The 14,382-nt window shown below is 38.6% G+C and overlaps 1 pseudogene; it reads right to left on the reverse strand.

The window, feature by feature from the left end:
- Positions 1–537: 537 nt before the first annotated feature.
- LOC127429978 (olfactory receptor 52K1-like) overlaps positions 538–14,382 on the reverse strand; it is a 41,576-nt pseudogene continuing 27,731 nt past the window's right edge.

The raw sequence follows: 14,382 nt of genomic DNA on the forward strand, positions 1-14,382 counted from the left end.
TTATAGCGCTCAGGTGTGTGCATCCTTACCACTTTTTCTCTCTCCAGACGAATGCTTGACAACCCCCCTGCCACCACAGGGTTATAAAATATGAATATGAAAAATATATTCTTTAGATAAGTATTTGTTGTGCTTGGACTCCGTTTATCAGTGCTTGAGTTAAATTTGTTGGGGTTTTTTATTCACAATTTATTTGTATTTGTTTTATCCACAGAAAGCATGTCTTTAACTTTTCAGATAAGCAATATTTGAAATTAGTAATGTAATTCCCAAGAAATACATTCAGTTTCAAAACTGATATACAGTAGTATAGCATGGAAATAAAAAATTGTTTGTAATTAGTGAGCTTTTTTTTTATTTATTATTACTTCACTTTTGCACAAAAATGGTATCAATAGCCTTCTTGGCTATATAGCCTTTTAAGCATGTGATGCTTTCAATTCAATATTATCATCAAAACAATTTCTCCTTGTTTTAATGTGACACTTTCAGTATATCATAATGAAATGTTATTGGATTTTTTTTTTTTTTTTTTTTTTACAAGGGTAGGACCTTTATATTGTTTATAAACTGCGGAAACGTTTGTCTAATTTCTTTTGTTCTTACTCCATATATAATTGGGTTAAAACAACTTGGAAAAAGTACATTGTACTCATAAATACACGACTGCTAGGATAAAAACTATTTCTATATGACAAAAATGCAATCAAAGCAAAAGTCAAACTAACTGACATAACAATGAAATGAGTAATGCAGGTGTTAATGGCCTTCAAGTGAGCGTTGCCAGATCTGAACACAGAGGCAAAAAACTGTAACATAGGAATAATAATAATACAGAAGAAAATCTGCAGTTGGTATAAGGAAAGTAGTCAAAAGTCCTACCAAGTTATTAATGGATATATCCCTGAACCAACACCATGTGCTCACAAAAACAGTGTTTTTTTTTACACAAAATGAGAGTTTACTTGCCAGAGAGACAATGATGATTATCAGGATTCCATTTCTGATTACTGGCACAACTACAAACTTTAGAAAGTTGGGGATTTCCATCAATTTTACGATAATAAAGAGGTTTGCATATTGCAAAGTAACGGTCCAATGCCATCCACAAAAGCAAAGTAGATTGAAATGCTCCAACAAAATTAATGCAAAACATTTGTATCAAAAACTTTGTTTTTCAACATTTATCCCATTCACTTCAAATTACATATGTATTTGCAAAAAGAATTTCTCAAATAAAATTTCTTGCAAAGATCAATTGTCTGTCCACAGGATTCATTATTGTATGTTGATTCATGTATGATTCATAATTTATTTTTTGTTTATGGCATGTGGATGCCTCAGTCTCTCTTGATGGTCATCAGCCTCTTTTTCCATTTTAAGTTCCTCTTTCCCAGAGGTACAGTGGCCCTGGATGTGTGAAACTACAGTGTTTGAAAGGGTTGACTACACTTTATCTACCAATTGTGCAGTTTTAAAATCGGAGTGCACCTATTTGCACCCCAGTAGTTTGGTGAAACCACAGAAAAATGCGACAAAATAAACAACAGATGTCGCTGCAGTGGAGTGGGGTTTAAAGATGTTGTGTGAATGTGTAGTGTTGTCCTCACGACTGCAGTTCGAAACCATATCTTGTCCTACTCTTTTTCCTATCCGATTCCCTGTTTCAACTCTTATTATTTCATTAAATACTACTAAAAATAATAGATAAAAATAAATATAAATGTTGATTTCATTGCAATGATTTAGTCATGGTGAGTGTCAGGGAGTGCAGAGAGGGATTTGATCCGGAGGTGGGGTCTGTCGATCACACTCTTTCCCGCATGAAACCATGTAGTAAAACCAAGGTTATTTTTTAGGTTAATGTGTTGTGTATGTGGAGCTCTAAATAAACACAACAAACACACTGCATTGATGCCCATACTGTATGTTAGTATTTAAATATGGGTGCAATTAGTATCTACCATTATTTGTACCAGGGTTGTGGTGCAAATAATATCTGCCACTATTTGCACTGGTGTGTAAATAGCATATACCATTATTTTCACCAGGGTGCAAATAGCATCTGCCACACTCTGAGCTTCATTCAATACTCATCTGATGCACTTGATCTGTATGAAACATAAAAACTATATTTCCTTTCATTAAATGTTTGTAGGGCTTTACTGGTTGTTTAGATCAGTGTTACTATCAGAAATAATAATTATTTATTTAGTTATTAATTAATATTTAAATTAATTAATTTAATCTAACTCATTAAAACCTCAAATGGGGCTCCAGTAAATGTAATGCACTACGTTTAGGAGCAGGTTTGGTTATTAGCAATAATTAATAATTATCAAAATCAATAGAACATTGATGAGAATCAATGTTAGCTTTTTCTAATCCTTTAAATCAACAATTATCAAAGATAATCATTAATTGTTAACATCGATGAAACATTAATTAAAATTAACACAAGCTTATTGATCATTCAAATTCAACGATCATCAAAGATAATTATCAGTTATCAAAAATCAATAGAATATTAATAAGGATTAACATTGACGGGGCACCACCCTGGAATCAGGGACTAATAACCATAACAGTCTCAATATTAGATTGTTTTCTTAGGAAAATCGACATCCGAAGAATATCGATTTTTGGGGAAAAAAAAATCCCGTCAGCATGACACAGGTGTATGCAAAACAAACCAAAACACTTCTCTTTGTAATATAACAAAGTTTATTTATGCAGTAATATCAATTAATAATTAATACAGTGCAGTCAATAAACTTCCGACTTACAACTACAAACTAAACAGTGATATGATTAGATATGGAAACTAAAATAATCCTATAACACACGAGGGTGTGTGTGTGAGAGAGAGAGTGTGTGTGTGTGTGTAAGGAGGGACGCGCACAAAATCGCGGACGTGACTCTCGTGGAGAGTTTGTCACGCGAGACTTCCAGCCAGAGAATATGGCCGCGAATGTGGGCAGAGAGAAACCAGTCAATGGCGTCTACCAGTTACCGCGTGTATCCGCTTGTACGATAGCTTAGGGACAAAGCTGAACTTTATCACAAAGCTATCTACTAGCCAAAAATGTCTCTGAGAATGTTTGTGAGGGATCGCGGTGTGTGTGTGTGTGTGTGTGTGTGTGTGTGTGTGTGGTTAGTACGAGAGAGAGAATTAAGTGACGGCCCCAAAGCCGATTTCGCTATCGTGGGAGAGAAAGCAGCTGTTAGTTTACCACTCAGTTTGCCGGTCTCACCCGCGATGGCGGAAATGCACAACAACCTAATGTGGTTGGACCACAATACAGCAAATCAAATTTGTGATGATTAATACCCTGAGTATTAATAATGAGTGGACATGGCGGTCCGTAAACTGTACAAGCAATAACCTTGGTGCACAAGAATAACACACTATAATATTCTATCTCTGCCCAGACGTAAACCTCTTACTTGACTCGCATGAGGATGCAGAATGTGTGTTCATCCGTCCTTTAACTCAGACTCGGTTCCTCGAGGCTCGGGTGATAACGGGAGGCCGTTTCCTCGCTCTGTCGGTGGGCGGTACGGCTGCTGATTCTCGGCGGGCTGGCGCAGAAATCAGCGACGTTGACTTGATTGAAGAGGGAAGAGAAATCTTTTCTCTTCACTTCTGCAGGCAAACAGATGAAGATGCGGATTGCTCGGCGGTCTCTTTCGGATCCGTTAGAGTGTTCGGTGGAACACAGAGTAATCTCAACTCGTCCAGCGAGTTGGAGATTGTATGGCCACAGTTTCAAGTCGGACTTACTTCCTTGTGCCACGAGGCTGCACCTGAGAGCAGCGATGAGCTGCGTCTACACACGGCGGGCAAAGTTGCTGGAAGCAAATCCTGGAAGCATTTCAGAGGTATTTCTACTCCTGATGATGTCATGGTTGAGGTGCGTTCTTTCGTGTACCTCATCCAATAGGAGTTGAGAGTTCGATCCTTTAGTGAGCAAGGCTTCATGGGAGTTGTAGTCTGTTTTGGACTCCCTTTGTTTGATTTTGGCGCGGTTTTTATCAGTAAGATTTATGACTTATGTGGGGGCCTGAGTTAGGTTTTACGACTGTGTAAGGCCTGCCTTTGTCTTCTATCTGAATACATGAGGCCCAACATGTTTGACCTCATATAATAACCATTTGACTGATATGATCTTTGTCAAATTCTAAAAACAAATACTACTTTTGTGTGTATTTCTAGACTTCTAACACAATTCCTTTATAGTTTTGATAAGACAAATGATCATACAAAATATTGTAGGCCTGCTTCATTTTCACTTGATTTCACTATTTGTTTCAAACCTTAACAGAATTAGATATTTAGGATTTGTCCTCATTTACAATCTCATCATACATCTATCATGCTAAATATACTGTATATAAAATAGATATTTAGTGTTGTTTCAGTATGCTTTGTGATTTGCCACACTGACGTGCACAGAAGGGAGGCTACACAAGCTCAAGCCCCTGTCCCTTTCGTTCACAAATCTAAAGGTGCCCTTCACAAATGTAAAGGTGCCCTTTTAAGAGGAGGTGCCTTTAAGAGTGTGGAGGTTTAAGTGGAGGTGTCGGCTATCCTTATGAGGACTCTCCATAGACATAATGATTTTTATACTGTACAAACTATAGATACTATACCCTAACTCTACCCCTAAACCTAACCCTCACAAAAAACTTTCTGCATTTTTACATTTTCAAAAAAACATAGTTTAGTATGTTTTTTAAGCAATTTGAATTATGGGGACACTAGAAATGTCCTCACAAACCACATTTATAGCATAATACCCTTGTAATTACCAGTTTGTAACCTAAAAATGTTTTCTTCGTAAACCACCTAAACCCGCCCACACACCGAACAGTGCATGTCTGCAATGTGTTTCAACTGTTCGCTGATGTAATCATGCGCTAGACGGACGTCTTTGACTTCTGCAGCGCGTCTTGCTGTTTCTTTCAAGTTTCGTGCAGGGCCGACAGATTTTAGCCACCATGTCAAGTTAAAAAGAGCTTCAATATTGAAAAATACACCTCGAGATATCTGCGTTCTGTTTCATTTGTTGCGCTGCATCTAGCTTGTTTTAGCACAGGTGTCTCTAAGATTTGATGTTCTGAAGAAGTTCAGGTGTCAAAGAGGACTTCATGTGGCTTGTTACATGAAATACAGCCTTTTGCGACAAATGTACTTGCTTGGAGAAGACATTATAAAGAGAGTGTATATAAATAATCGATTCTGAGTTATAGATTTTATTAACCCTTTAATTAAAAAAGTTACTCAGAGGTCCTTAGAGGATAAAAATGTCAAAAAACTGCCATAATAATATTATATATTAATATTATTTTCCACTTTCAATGAGTAAATTTTTTTAACCAACATCAGTCCTGATCATAACTACCAAATATCCATTCATTTTCAGGATTTTAACCCTTTAAATGCCAGTTTGTTTACATAATGCCACTGTTGTTTTTCTCTCTCTCTCTCACACACACACACACACACACACACACACACACACACACACACACTCACAAATTTCCTAATACACACATACAAAACATACTCTGACATCCATACCAACACACCCACACAATTTTAGCTGCATCATTTATTCAATTGGCCTGCAGTGCTCTATAATACAGCAAACAGAAAACAGGGAAAAAGCATGTATATGCTCCATAGGCTAAATATTAGAAAAAATGGTGCTATCTGGTGCAAAATATAAAAAATTAAAATTTTGAAGCCAGGGCTCCGGAATGAAAGCATATTATCACGCAATTCATGATTTTATGCTTTAATGGCACTGGGATCAAATATTGCAGTTTTAATGGGTTTCAATGGGGACATTTTTGTCCTTAAGGTCCTGAGTGTAACTATTTTGTGTACACAGTGTATTATAGGAACTGAGGTTGAAATATCAAAATTCCCTAAAAAATACACACCTTTGGCAAAATATATGCCTTTGGCATTAACACAGCCAAAATGATCGAAAAAACAAAAATGAAAAAGACAAAAATGTCCCGAAGGTCACACAAGGGTTAACCATTTAGGAACAGTTTAAGAACAGTTCAAGAATAATTATTTTGATGTTATAGGATTTATTTGAAAAAATACAGGACAGGACCCAAGAACCCGATGGGTTTCGTGCCGGGTTTGGGTCAGTTTTTCAAGTAGGAATTTGCGTTCGGGTCGGGTTCAGGTTTGTAATGAATGAAAAAATAAACAGGTTTACCGAACTTGTTTCGCGCATTCGCTCTCACTCACAGACACACGCAAACGGACGAGTAAGGGGCCGTTCACACCAAACATATTTTTGCGTGTCTGTTCTGTTTTACCATTGTTTTCCTATGTAAACACATGAAGGACGAATGTCTTTGATGTTTTTGAAACACGTTTTTACTCTTCTCGTGCTGTGGCTTTGGCTTCATTTTGGTTACTATAATAGGAACCATAGCTCACTGATTTAAACGCACCCTTTAATTATATCCACTGTGTGTTGTTGTTAACTATTGTCTGCATATTTTATGTTTTATAATTTGGTTTTGCTCAGTAATTTAATTTGAGAATCCCTGCAATATTAGACATGTTCACCATAAACTGAGAATAAAGTGGACTGTCTTTAATATTTGCACCGTGTCTCACTTTTTCTTCAGCATCTCGCGCAGGACCGGCCATGTCAATTTAAAAAAACTTAAAATGTCAAAAATGCATGGTGAGACACCTGTGCTCTGTTTCATTCTTTGCGCTGCATCTAGGTTGTTTTTACAGTCATTTTGTTTTGTCAAAAAGACTCAACATTCTAAACAAGTTCAGGCTGCAGAGAGCTCTCACGGCTGAAGCTACAGAGGTTAGTTCACTCTCCGTCTCTGTAGCGGATGTAACCCAATCCTTCCGACGGGTGAATATCCGCAAAGCCGTGGGCCCAGACGGCATTCCGGGCCACGTCATCAGAGCGTGCGCGAACCAGCTGGCTGGTGTTTTTACGGACATTTTCAACCTTTCCCTCTCTTTGTCTGTAGTCCCCACATGCTTTAAAACGTCCACTATTGTGCCTGTTCCAAAACAATCAAAAATAACTTGCTTAAATGACAGGCGTCCTGCTGCTCTGACCCCCATCATCAGCAAATGCTTTGAGAGACTAATCAGAGATTACATTTGCTCTGTATTGCCTCTCTCTCTTGACCCACTGCAGTTTGCTTACCGCAACAACTGCTCCACTGATGATGCCATTGCATCTACAATACACACTGCTCTCTCCCACCTGGAAAAAAAGCACACTTATGTGAGAATGTTGTTTGTAGACTACAGCTCAGCATTCAGCACCATAGTGCCCTCCAAGCTAGATGAGAAACTCCGGGTTCTGGGCTTCAACAGCTCGCTGTGCAGCTGGATCCTGGACTTCCTGTCAAGCAGACGCCAGGTGGTTAGAATAGGCAGCAACATCTCCTCCTCACTGACCCTCAACACTGGAGCCCCACAGGGCTGTGTTCTCAGCCCACTCCTGTATTCCCTGTACACACATGACTGTGTGGCAACACATAGCTCAAATGCCATCATTAAGTTTGCTGATGACACGACGGTGGTAGGTCTGATCACTGACAATAATGAAATAGCCTACAGAGAGGAGGTGCACACTCTGACACACTGGTGTCAGGAGCACAACCTCTCCCTCAACGTCAGTAAGACAAAGGAGCTTGTGGTGGACTTCAGAAGAAAAGACAGAGAACACAGCCCCATCACCATCAATGGAGCACCAGTGGAGAGAGTCAGCAGCTTCAAGTTCCTGGGTGTCCACATCACTGAGGAACTCACATGGTCCATCCACACTGAAGTCGTTGTGAAGAAGGCTCATCAGCGCCTCTTCTTCCTGAGACGGCTGAGGAAGTTTGGAATGAACCGCCACATCCTCACACGGTTCTACACCTGCACTGTAGAGAGCATCCTGACTGGCTGCATCTCTGCCTGGTACGGCAATAGCACAGCCCACAACCGCAAAGCACTGCAAAGGGTGGTGCGAACTACCAGACACATCATCGGAGGTGAGCTTCCCTCCCTCCATGAAATATATACAAGGCGGTGCATGAAAAAAGCTCGGAGGATCATCAGAGACTCCAGCCACCGAGCCATGGGCTGTTCTCACTGCTACCATCAGGTAGGCGGTATCGCAGCATCAGGACCCGCACCAGCCGACTCCATGATAGCTTCTTCCCCCAAGCAATCAGACTTCTGAACTCTTGATCTCCCACGATCAAATACATCAGCACTGCACTTTATTACTCTTACTCTTATATCTCACACCGGACTGTCATAAATTTTATTATATTATATTATATTCTCTCTTAACAACTGACTATCAACCGACAGCCTGAATGTCAATACAGTACAATACTGTACATTATATATATATATATATATATATATATATATATATATATATATATATATATATATACTTTTTTATATATTTTTATTTTTTATTTTTATTGATTAATGTGTATCTATATAGTGCGTATTGTATACTGTACAGTGTATGTTATTATTTGTATACTGTTGAGTGTAATTATGTGTATAACAGATGTTTAATTGTGCTGTGTTAATTTGATGTTATTGTAAATTGGTATCATCACTGTCACGACTGCTATGTTGATCGGAACTGCACCCAAGAATTTCACACACCATTGCACTTGTGTATATGGCTGTGTGACAATAAAGTGATTTGATTTGATTTGATTTGATAACAGAATGGCACAATCATAAAACAAAACATGGCAACAAAGGAAAAAATGAAATGACCCCTGTTCAAAAGTCTGCATACCCTTAGTTCTTAATACTGTGTATTGCACACTTTAGCATCAATGACAGCGTGCAGTCTTTTGTAATAGTTGTCTATGAGGCCCCAAATTCTTGCAGGTGGTATAGCTGCCCATTTGTCTTGGCAAATAGCCTCCAGGTCATGCAAAGTCTTTGGTCGTCTTGCATGAACCGCATGTTTGAGATCTCCCCAGAGTGGCTCGATGATATTAAGGTCAGGAGACTGTGATGGCCACCCCAGAACCTTCACTTTTTTCTGTTGTAACCACTGGAGGGTCAACTTGGCCTTGTGCTTAGGGTCATTGTCATGCTGGAAAGTCCAAGAGCGTCCCATGCGCAGCTTTCATGCAGAAGAATGCAAATTGTCTGCCAGTATTTTCTGATAACATGCTGTATTCATCTCGCCATCAATTTTCACAAGATTCCCTGTGCCTTTAGAGCTCACCCCCAAAACATCAGTGAGCCACCACCATGCTTCACAGTGGGGATGGTATTCTTTTCACTATAGGCCTTGTTGACCCCTCTCCAAACATAGCGCATATGGTTGTGACCATAAAGCTCTATTTTGGTCTCGTCACTCCAAATTACAGTGTGCCAGAAGCTGTGAGGCATGTCAAGGTGTTGTCGGGCATATTGTAACCGGGCTTTTTTGTGGCATTGGTGCAGTAAAGGCTTCTTTCTGGCAACTCGACTATGCAGCTCATTTTTGTTCAAGTATCGTCGTATTGTGCTCCTTGAAACAACCACACCATCTTTTTCCAGAGCAGCCTGTATTTCTCCTGAGGTTACCTGTGGGTTTTTCTTTATATCCTGAACAATTCTTCTGGCAGTTGTGGCTGAAATCTTTCTTGATCTACCTGACCTTGGCTTGGTATCAAGAGATCCCGGCATTTTCTGACTGGCATTTTCAAGGCTTTGGATATCTTTTTATATCCTTTTCCATCTTTATAATGTTCCATTACCTTGTTACGCAGGTCTTTTGACAGTTCTTTTCTGCTCCCCATGGCTCAGTATCTAGCCTGTTCAGTGCATCCATGTGAGAGCTAACAAACTCATTGACTATTTATACACAGACACTAACTGCAATTTAAAAAACCACAGGTGTGGGAAATTAAAACCTGTGTGTGTCACCTTGTGTGTCTGTAACAAGGCCAAACATTCAAGGGTATGTAAACTTGTGATCAGGGCCATTTGAGTGATTTCTGTTATCATTATGATTTAAAAAGGAGCCAAACAACTATGTGATAATAAATGGCTTCATATGATCACTATCCTTAAATAAAAGACAGTTTTTTGCATGATCAGTCATATTTTCAAAATCAATGCAATTGGTATGCACACTTTTGAGCACAACTGTATATACAATACTGTGCAAAAGTCTTAGGCACATAAAGTGTTTCACAAAAGCATTTGTCTTAAGATGGTTATTTATATCTTCAGCTTTAGTGTATCAATGGGAAATATAAATGTTAGACTCACAAACATTACTTTTGCAAATAGAAAAGATTAGAATAGAAGAACAGGGAGCCCTGCAACAGATGTCATGGCCCCCAAAAAGCCCCCACTGAACATCGTATCAGTCTGAGATTACGAAAAGAGACAGAAGCAACTGAGACAGCCTAAATAGATAGAAGAACTGTAGCGAATTCTCAAAGAAGCTTGGAACATCCTATCTTCCAACAACCAAGAAAAACTGAGTCCAGGTGTACCTAGGAGAATTGGTGCTGTTTTAAAGGCAAAGGTGGTCACACCGAATATTGATTTAGCTTGTTTATGTTTACTGGACATTGTATGACATTAAGTGATAAATGAAAACTATTTGTCATTATTTTTGAAGACATCCTCACTATGCAACATTTTTAAGTGCCTAAAACTTTTGCACAGTACTGTGTGTGTGTGTGTGTGTGTGTGTATATGTATATATATATATATATATATATATATATACAGTTGTGCTCAAAAGTTTGCATACCCTGGCAGAAATTGTGAAATTTTGGCATTGATTTTGAAAATATGACTGATCATGCATGTCTTTTATTTAAGGATAGTGATCATATGAAGCCATTTATTGTCACATAGTTGTTTTGCTCCTTTTTAAATCATAATGATAACAGAAATCACCCAAATGGCCCTGATCAAAAGTTTACATACCCTTGAATGTTTGGGCACACACACAGGTTTAAATGGCAATTAAAGGTTAATTTCCCACACCTGTGGTTTTTTCAATTGCAATTAGTGTCTGTGTATAAATAGTCAATGAGTTTGTTAGCTCTCACATGGATGCACTGAGCAGGCTAGGTACTGAGCCATGGGGAGCAGAAAAGAACTGTCAAAAGACCTGCGTAACAAGGTAATTGAACTTTATAAAGATGGAAAAGGAAATAAAAAGATATTGAAAATGCCAGTCAGTACTGTTCAATCACTTATTAAGAAGTGGAAAATTCGGGGATCTCTTGATACCAAGCCAAGATCAGGTAGACCAAGAAAGATTTCAGCCACAACTACCAAAAGAATTGTTCGGGATACAAAGAAAAACCCACAGGTAACCTCAGGAGAAATACAGGCTGCTTAGGAAAAAGATGGTGTGGTTGTTTCAAGGAGCACAATACGACGATACTTGAACAAAAATGAGCTGCATGGTCGAGTTGCCAGAAAGAAGCCTTTATTGCGCCAATGCCACAAAAAAGCCCAGTTACAATATGCCCGACAACACCTTAACATGCCTCACAGCTTCTGGCACACTGTAATTTGGTGTGACGAGACCAAAATAGAGCTTTATGATCACAACCATATGCGCTATGTTTGGAGAGGGGTCAACAAGGCCTATAGTGAAAAGAATACCATCCCCACTGTGAAGCATGGTGGTGGCTCACTGATGTTTTGGGGGTGTGTGAGCTCTAAAGGCATGGGGAATCTTGTGAAAATTGATGGAAAGATGAATGCAGCATGTTATCAGAAAATACTGGCAGACAATTTGCATTCTTCTGCACGAAAGCTGCGCATGGGACGTTCTTGGACTTTCCAGCACGACAATGACCCTAAGCACAAGGCCAAGTTGACCCTCCAGTGGTTACAACAGAAAAAGGTGAAGGTTCTGGAGTGGTCATCACAGTCTCCTGACCTTAATATCATCGAGCAACTCTGGGGAGATCTCAAACGTGCGGTTCATGCAAGACGACCAAAGACTTTGCATGACCTGGAGGCATTTTGCCAAGATGAATGGGCAGCTATACCACCTACAAGAATTTGGGGCCTCATAGATAACTATTACAAATGACTGCATGCTGTCATTGATGTTAAAGTGTGCAATACACAGTATTAAGAACTAAGGGTATGCAGACTTTTGAACAGGGGTCATTTCATTTTTTTCTTTGTTGCCATGTTTTGTTTTATGATTGTGCCATTCTGTTATAACCTACAGTTGAATATGAATCCCATAAGAAATAAAAGAAATGTGTTTTGCCTGCTCACTCATGTTTTCTTTAAAAATGGTACATATATTACCAATTCTCCAAGGGTATGCAAACTTTTGAGCACAACTGTAACTGAATTGAATCATGATATTGTGATGTATCGTGTATACATATACACACAGTATGTCCCCTCAGTTTCAATGGGCAAGATGATTCCTGTTGTGGTGGGCCAGGCCCCTCTGTGTAGCTGTTTTTTTTTTTTTTTCAAAGTGACATCTAGATGAAACTGATGAGTGTTTCATGTGTCATGACATACACTTTGCGAATTCCAAACTGCATTGTGCCCTTGAAGAGCACTGCGGAAAAGGGACACATCTCGAAGGGTTGTTCCAAACAAAGGTAAGCATCACAATTTCTTCACGATGGGCCATTCTACAAGACCTCATTGATGCTCTTGTGTCTGATTTGGTGTCAGTCCCTGCCGCCATTGAGAGCTGTAAGGGAGGCCCTGCTCCCTATTACTGGCAATAGTTTTGAAACTACTGTAAATGCTCTCATCAAATGTGGTATTTGGGTGTCCATACACTTTTGGCCATATAGTGTATGAGAAACCTTTTTCAAATAAGCTGTGCATTTGCATTTAACAGATGAACATGTCAGTTTGATTTGTGAATTATTTTTAGAGGGTAAACAAAAATGGGTAGAATTAGACAGTATTTTGTGGGTTTATCCCACACACAGACATACAGTAATTTGTTATGTAATTTCTTACAAGTGAAATAGTCAATATATATGACATTTAAAACTTAAATTATATAATATATTCATTCATATACATTCATGTCTGTCTCTTCAGTAACCTTTATGTCAGATCAGTTTGTGCAAGGCTGGCAGTGAACACAAATTGTTTGTTGATCTTCTGGGAACAGAACAGGTACAAGACATTCTGATATGGGGATTAAAGTGCTAATTAACAAAATTTACAGTTAAGGATGTGAGTACATGGAACTCTGTCATGTTTTGTTCATTTATTTTAATTAAGAAAAATAACCATTAAATGTTGCTATTAATATACTGAAAACAGTAAATGAGCACAGGGAACATTAGAAATCCCTTAAGTAATCAGGGTCCAAAGAGAATGTCACCCTTAATCAATCCAAAGCTAATTAAATAGCCAGCTACAGGATACATCTGTTCATAATTGAATCCTTCACTCATGTTCATATTTATGAATATTGGTTTTATGAATCACAACACTTTTAAAATAAAATCCAAGACACATACTGTGTTGACACCATTGATGTTTTTTTTTTTAATGATTGTAGATCCAGGGTCATGTAAAGCCTAAAAGAAAAGGAAATTGTGGTTCTAGGTAATCACAGATATCCTTTGTGATTATTATGTCCATTTCTGCTACAACTTATGTTTGCCTTTTTGCATATTATGGGTGTTATGTCCATGTATTTGAGCTGAGCTATAGTGCTGATTAAAAGCTTCCTCTAACATATATTTTAATATTTTACAGCTGATGGAAGGATGGACAGCCCTGGATATTGTGCCCAGTACTGCACATTAATTAATTAATTATTATTATTAATTAATCACATACACCACCATGGACAATGAGTCAAAAGTGATAATCAGTGTTGTCAGTGTGGACAATGTGGAGGGAGACCATGAGGAACTCTGTTGTAATGGAGAAGAATGTGCTCATGAAAACCATGGATCTGCTGCTCTCAGAAATAAAGTCCAAGGAAGTTTGCACTGATGTCCATGTACAGATTACTGCTCTTATAAGTAAGTTCATGTTCTGTAGAATGTTTTTTTTTTTTCTTTTTTTTCTGGATGTTGGCTAAAGGATGTGCACAAGTACCTTCCTTTCAGGTAAAAATATAGTACATTCCATTATTTGGCCAGCCCATGAGCCAGCGGAGAGCGAGGGTCATGATGTGCACACTGGGAAGAGAGCAGCCTCTTGGCTGTCTCAGTCATTTGTGTGTTCAACCATCAGTCAAACATTTGCGTTAATGTGTTAGAAAATCTGCCTTTTGGCCGAGAGTGATGTTTAAGCAAAATTCAATAAAAACAACTTTAAAAAACCCTGCTTTGACACGGGAGAGAACGCCTCCATTAGAAGGCTACAGTTAATGG

Source organism: Myxocyprinus asiaticus, chromosome 39 (genome assembly GCF_019703515.2).
Source record: "Myxocyprinus asiaticus isolate MX2 ecotype Aquarium Trade chromosome 39, UBuf_Myxa_2, whole genome shotgun sequence".
NCBI lineage: Eukaryota > Metazoa > Chordata > Actinopteri > Cypriniformes > Catostomidae > Myxocyprinus > Myxocyprinus asiaticus.